Source organism: Prionailurus viverrinus, chromosome B1 (genome assembly GCF_022837055.1).
Source record: "Prionailurus viverrinus isolate Anna chromosome B1, UM_Priviv_1.0, whole genome shotgun sequence".
NCBI lineage: Eukaryota > Metazoa > Chordata > Mammalia > Carnivora > Felidae > Prionailurus > Prionailurus viverrinus.
In genome coordinates, this window is record NC_062564.1 from 137,793,512 (window position 1) to 137,799,540 (window position 6,029).

Sequence of the window (6,029 nt, forward strand, 5' to 3'; positions counted from 1 at the left end):
CTCAAAGCTGGAAAGAAAGGATTCACAACTGCAAGCTTTCTAAAGTAACTGTTTTGGGTGGGGGTATTCCTGGGGCCTCTTTGTTACCAGGTTTGGGCTGAAACAGGAATTCCTCAGGCAGATACTTTAAAGGGGGCTGGGGTCATCCTAAGCATGCAGCTTCCAGCAGTTAGAAACTATGTGTATATTCAAGTCTGTTGGCAGGGGCTTCTGGGGGGCTGGGAAATGGATGGAATCATTTGTGCTGGGAGCCTGCAGGTTCTAGAGGTCAAAGTGCAGGCCTGGTCAAAAAGAGGGCTCAGAGGAGCCTGTCTAAAGCATGGTCAAGGAGAGGATCTTTATCACTCTTTAGTTATGTTCAAATTGCACCACTTAGCCCACCTAAAAAAACTGCCATCACTAAGGTTGGTATTTGGGTTCCTTCTATCTATATTACACAACCTTAGTTCTTCTTTTTCTCAGCGTGACCACAGGGGAGGAGGAAGAGGGTTTTGCGTAAGTAATCCCAGCTCTTCAAATAGCTTTTTAGTTATCTTTCAAGACACCTGCAGCAGGAAGAAGCCTTTAGAAATTGGAATGACCTTGAACGGTGTCCTCTCCCCCTCGCTTGGGCCTGAGCAGGTGCGGATCAGACTGACCTCAAAGGGGCTTGAACTTTTATAGGCAACAGGCTGCACTTTAGTTGTTCCAGCCAGTGCAGACATACTAAATCAAAATTAAATGTTAATGATGGTGGTGTCTGTGCCACTCTGCTGGGGAAACTAAAACGCAGAGAAACGAGGCTCTAACAGCTGTCAGTAATTGGGTCACCGCCTTCCCCTGTGCCCTGGTTCCTAGATTTACACCAGCTCCTACTATCATTAATGGCCCTGCTGCAAAAAGACTCATCTTTGCCAAGATGTTGGGCTGGAGGAACATGTGTTCCTGCAGGAGAAGCTGAAAGTCCTTGAGAGAAGCACGAAGGACACAAGCCCACATCCACACACTCCTAGGAAAGGTAAGGACGGAAGCAGAAGGAGAAGAGCGAGCTGGGCAGTGGCGGCCTCTGCTCTTGCGTTAGTGAGGGCAGGGCATGCTTTGTTATCTCTTCCTGCAGAATGAGCAGGTTCTAGCAGATGCTGCCAAAACTTCTTTCTTGTCAGTTCGGCAGAGAGCCTTTCCCATTATTTATCCCAATGCATACCTGGGATATTTCTGATTCATAATGGCTGGTGGTTTCATTCACAGTGGCTGGTTGGATTCCTATGTCAGATCCAAGCCACAAAGCAGGCTAAGACTGAAGAATCCCGTTCCAGATTTCTGCTCCTCCCTTGTGAACTTCAGTGATCTCTGGGGAAAGAGAAGGTGGAATCCCACCTTGAAACAGGTACCCTGGCTGGTCTCTGCTAGAATTGCAGGGCAATTGTCCCATAGGTACGATGGTTTCATTCCGTATCTCTGGGCACACTTGTCACATCTACACTGTGAATTAAGAAGCTTCCAAGTGTTATTCGGGTGTTTCATGATGACCGCTCAGTTTGGTGTTGCTTATAAACCAACGTAAGTTGGTAGTTTTCATGTATATGACTGTTGGGGACATGGTGGAGGTGTCTCAAATACAAAGCTCTGCTCGCTATTTAGGCAGTACCACCAAGTTAGCAATTTAAGTAGACCCAGAAATGAACCACTGGGCTTGCTGTTTAAGGGGTGGCCATTGTTTCCTTCATAATGGAGGACTCGAGATGGGGCAAACGGTAAGGTAAGATCACAGGTGACCACAGAAAAAGAGATGGGCCAGTCGTTTGTGCGTTTGCTCTTAAAATCATTCCCTGCTTCTTGTTTCTCTGAATTTCAGGGCCCAGAGTCTGGATACTTCCTTTTCCCGGGCTCTCTTGCCCACCGGCCCTCCGTTAGGTTAAGCCTGTGGGGACCATAGGGAAAGAAAAAGTTTTCCTCGACCCTCCTAGGGTTCCTGGCTGGGGCTGAAAATTAAACCAACAGGGACAGATGAACGGGAGAAAAGCACACACATTTATTTAATATAGGTTTTATGTGATGCCCAAAGAAACAGTTAAACCTGAGTATTTTTATGGTAGGTTTAACAAAGAGTAGGCAGTCGTGTAGAAACACGGCAGGTAAAAGAGTATGGGGTAAGTACAGCAGGGGAAACTTAGTAAGGCCTATTTGTTCAGATGCTTCTCCATGTCCCTTTGTCTTTGGTGATAAGGATGTCTTCTCCTGGGGTACAGGGAGGGCAACTCTCACATGGGGATTTTATTACCTGTTTTGGGAGAAGGGCAGAAGGAAATTCACAGTGACCTTACTGCTTCTGTTTTCTCAAACCCTTTCAGCTTAAAATATTCAATATGCTAGGGTGTCATATTTGACAGGAGCATGTCCTGAACCCCCTCAGGACCTGCTTGGAACCCCAGAGTTGGTATAAACCCCAGAGTTAACTTAACTTGAAGATATTTGATTCAACAGATACAGCATGAAGCTCCCTCAGAACTTCCCTTACCTGACTAAAAGGAGAAACTTCTGAGAAATTTAACTTCCATGAATTCCTGCTAGGGGCAGGTCTGCTCCCAGGAGAGAGACCAAGAGTAAACCTACCATATTTCCCCTCTCTGGGGGAATTCCATGGTGGAAAGACCACCTGCACCTATATAAACAAACATCACGACACATTTTCTTATCTCTTATTTGTTCTTATCTCTTATTTGTTCATGTGTCTTTTTTTTTTTTTTTTTAAGAAGGCGTCATGCTCTGTGTGGAGCCCAACACGGGGCTTGAACTCATGACCCTGAGATCAAGACCTGAGCTGAGCTCAAGAGTCAGATGCTTAACCGACTGAGCAACCCAGGAGCCCCTCCATTTGTCTTTCTTAAAGAACTCTATTTGGGGCACCTGGGTGGCTCAGTCAGTTAAGTGACTTCGGCTCAGGTCACAATCTCGAGTTCATGAGTTTGAGCCCCACATCAGGCTCTGCACTGACAGCTCGGAGCCGGGAGCCTGCTTCAGATTCTGTGTCTCCCTCTCTCTCTGCCCCTCCCCTGCTCATACTCTGCCTCTCTCTCTCCCAAAAATAAACATTAAAAAAAAAAAACCTATCTGTTCTTCCAATAGAAGCTTTTTTTCCAGCCTCCCTTTCCCCTACTAACTTAGGTAAATAAACTCCCAAATTCTAACCTCCTCTTTGAGTTACTCCTCACAGCATTCTGGCATATAATCAGATTGCACACTCAAACTAACTCTGCCTTTTTTTCTTGTTAATCTGCCTTTCATCAGTTAAATTCTCAGCCCCCCAGTTACTGAACCTGAGAGGGTAAAGATTTTCTTCTCCAATTTCTCCGATGAAAGTCACTGGGAGGCGATTGGGCGGCCTCTCTGGCCATGGCTCCCCCGAGGCTCCAGCTTCTGTCAGGCACCCCCTCTTCAGTCTCAGCTCCTCTGGCAGTGTGGCCAGTTCTGTCAGGAAGCAAGAATTCCTGTCCCCTTCATGGTCCTGCTAGCCAGACAAAGAATCAAACTGACATGAAACAGATTAACAGGAGAAAAATCATGTTTAGTTACAGACCTGGGGAGCATCCACATAGGCATGGAAATTCCAAACACAGTCAGGCAGCATGAAGTATATATGTCATTCTGAACCAAGCAGAACGGGGTCGTCAAAGGTCTGGGTCTCCAAAGGGAAGGAATGGGGTCTTTAGGAAGAATGAAAAAAGGTAAATGTGTGGTAAACAAATGTTTGCTGGGTCACCGAGAAACAATGGGCCATGGAGGGCTTCCATCAAACAGGCCTTGCTTGGCTCCTCCCTGTCTACCACGCCTAGTTCACAGTATAATGTAGTTATCTAGGGTTACAGCTCTCCACCTGGAGCAGGTCCTCAATCCGAATTCCTTTTAGGTCTCTCCTCCTCTCCGCCATCATGGCGTGTGCTGCTGACTGTTTCTTGCCATGTCTTCTCACAAGACTTTCAGGATCAAGCGATTCCTGGCCAAGAAACCCAAAAGCAGAATCGTCCCATTCCTCAGGGGATTCGGATGAAAACTGGTAATAACACCAGCTACAACTCCAAGAGGTGGCATTGGAGAAGAACGAAGCCGGGTCTGTACGGGATTGTACCTGAGGTGGCACACGTTTATGCCGCCTGAAGGTCACGTGTTCCTACTCCGTCACTCTCCAAACCTCCCTACTACCTGATCTGTTGTATCACGGAAAAGACTTTTCTCTGTTATTATGCTTCTGCACCTGTAGGTTGGTTCAGTAATAAACACGTGAGACCTTTTGACTGAAAATAATTAAATAAATAGAGAAATAAATAAATATAAATAAATACATTCTTTTTAGGCAGTTGCGGGGGGGGGGGGGTAGGTAAAGAGCTTTTCCGAATCTGCTGGGTCTTGATTGCTTTTAACTCAAAATAATCTTTATGCCAAAGTGGCCCATCTTGGGGTGGCCTGCTCTTGGCCCCTACTGTTCCCACCGATGGTGGTGGGTCTGGTTCCTGGCTTCCTGGTACCACCTTCTCCCCTGATGTCTCTAGTCCTACGGGTAGTAGCAGCTCTCTGCTGTTGCAAATATGTGGCTTGCTCCTCCTTCCCTTCTCCCCTATCCTTTCTTTGACTTTCCAAGTCTTTCAACACTTTTTTAAGCAGTTGCCTACATCATATTCCCTCAACTGGGTTATCTAGTATGGGCTCTGTTTAGAAGAGAATGTTAATAATCAGGGTACATTTATGAAAATTAATACATTCATACTGGTACAAAATTATTAATGAAACTAAAAACTTTTTAAAATTTCGCCAATGGCCCCAATAATGTATTTCCAATAATATTTTTTTCTGTTCCAGGAACCAAACGAAATTCCATATTGCATTTAGTCATCCGGCCTGCGTAATTAACTTTGGTTTCTGACAATTTATTGGTCTTTTCTTGTTTTTATGACCTTGACCTGAAGACCTCAGTTATTTTGTGAAAGGCCCGCACATGGTAGGTTGTTTCATATTTTCCCATGATTAGACTGGGGTAGTACATTTTTGGAAGAAATATCATGTATAATACCCTCCTCATTGCATCTATCGGGAGGAGGGGACATGATACCATCCTTCATTATTGTTAGAGATGTTTACTTTGACTACTTAGTTCAGGTGACGTCTGCAGATCTTGACATTGTAGTTACTACTGGGACATTTCCATTCTCTACTGACTACAAGTGAGTCACCCTGTCTACTTAGTTCATAACTTAGGGGAGACAGCTGTAGCTCCCGTTGCTTGAAGGCAAAGTATCAAGGTATTTGTGGAAATGTGTTAAAACCACCACAAAAATTAACTGTAAATATTTTGAGGTAAAATCTTTGCAACTAAAAAAAAAAAAAAAAAGAGGATTAAGACCCACCTCACGTCCCCATCCATTTGGGGAGAACGGAAAGCTCGAAGGGTCTGTGAGTGCTGTGTGCAGGTTGGCCACTAGATTCCCAGCCCCAGCTTTGATGACTCACATTAACAGACAATTCAGAAGCAATGGTTTCAGACATGGCTAGATCCAGGGCTCCAATTTTGTGTCCAGGATATTTTCGCCTTTTATCTTAATTCTGCTTCCCACTGAATTGCTCCATTCTCAGTCAGCCTCCCCCATGACGGTGGCCAGGCGGCTGCCTGCAGGATCATACTCTCACAGCCAGGCAAAACCATCCAAAAAAGCATTCCTCTTTCCTCTTTTTCACGATAGCCGGAAAGATAGAGTGCGGTGATTGACAAGGCCTTGGACACAAGACAAGCCCTGGAGCTACAATGATTCAGGTCAACCCTCCCAGCATCACAAGGACTGAGAAAGAATGACCAGAGGTGCTGGGGGGGGGGGGGGGGGGGGGGAGGGGGGGGGGAAGGAGACTGGTGGCTGGGTGATACAAACAGAGATGTCTTCCACTAAGCGGACTGACCCTCAGTTCCACGGGATATCCGTGCTCAGGCCACAGCTCCAGCATGCCTCAGACAGGTGTGGCTCAGGTAGTGAGGGCAGAAGGCTTGTTGGCATCCCAGCCCAGGC

General features: G+C 46.0%; 1 pseudogene; it reads left to right on the forward strand.

Annotated features, from left to right (window-relative positions):
* The first annotated feature begins 3,877 nt into the window (after nt 1–3,877).
* Nucleotides 3,878–4,134, forward strand: LOC125164843 (60S ribosomal protein L39-like; annotated as a pseudogene).
* The last annotated feature ends 1,895 nt before the right edge of the window (nt 4,135–6,029 follow it).